Source organism: Sinocyclocheilus anshuiensis, unplaced genomic scaffold (genome assembly GCF_001515605.1).
Source record: "Sinocyclocheilus anshuiensis isolate Anshui unplaced genomic scaffold, SAMN03320099.WGS_v1.1 scaffold493, whole genome shotgun sequence".
In the NCBI taxonomy this organism is placed as follows: domain Eukaryota; kingdom Metazoa; phylum Chordata; class Actinopteri; order Cypriniformes; family Cyprinidae; genus Sinocyclocheilus; species Sinocyclocheilus anshuiensis.
The window spans coordinates 327,206-328,018 of record NW_015537963.1 but is presented as its reverse complement, the minus strand read 5'-3'; positions in this window follow the sequence as shown (position 1 = coordinate 328,018).

The window sequence follows — 813 nt, the reverse complement described above, 5'->3', positions numbered from 1 at the left end:
CTTAATATTTCTTTATTTGAATGACTGGAGTTTGATTTAACAACAAATCGAAATACGAACAAAAAGAAATAACGAGATTTTCTAATAGGCTAATAATAATAATAATAATAGCCTAATAATAATAACAACAGCAACAATAAGAATAATAGCCAAATAATAAGAATAATAGCCTAATAATAATAATAATAATAAGAATTATTATTATTTCGTTCTGTTTGAAAACGAGCAAACGAAAATTAAGCTAGATTCTTCGCAGGCCTATTTTTGTTCGTGGGTAAACAAATGAGCTTATGCTTCAATATTTGTTTCACATGCGTGGGCAGCTTTGATACTTTAGTCTGATTATATATTAATTATGTATTAGTGATTATATATTATTAAATGATATCTTTAGCTGAATCAAGCCGCGCATAGCACCGCGCATCGCGTTCTTCTTATGGCTACGATTCCAGGCTTTGCTTTATACTGAAGGAATAGGCTGCGCTGCGCTGGGTGTGAGCACAAAATACAGATGAGCTCAGACGGGGAAGACTGTACAGTAGGCTAGCTCTTGTTGGATTTAGGCTACACAAATTTGTTTTCGATTGTTTTATTTAAGTAGACCTTTAGACATAACAAGATGCGCCAGAAAGCGCACCCTGTTATTTTACAAAAGCAATTTGTAACGTTTTGTTGTTATTGTGGAAGTATAGAAAATAAAGCAGACATTTCTTTCCTCTGTTATCGTGTAGCCTAAGAGATCGCGCCGGCGCCGCCGAACCAAGAAGAGCAGTGTTGTGCTTCATATGAGATGTATATTTGCAAGAAATATAG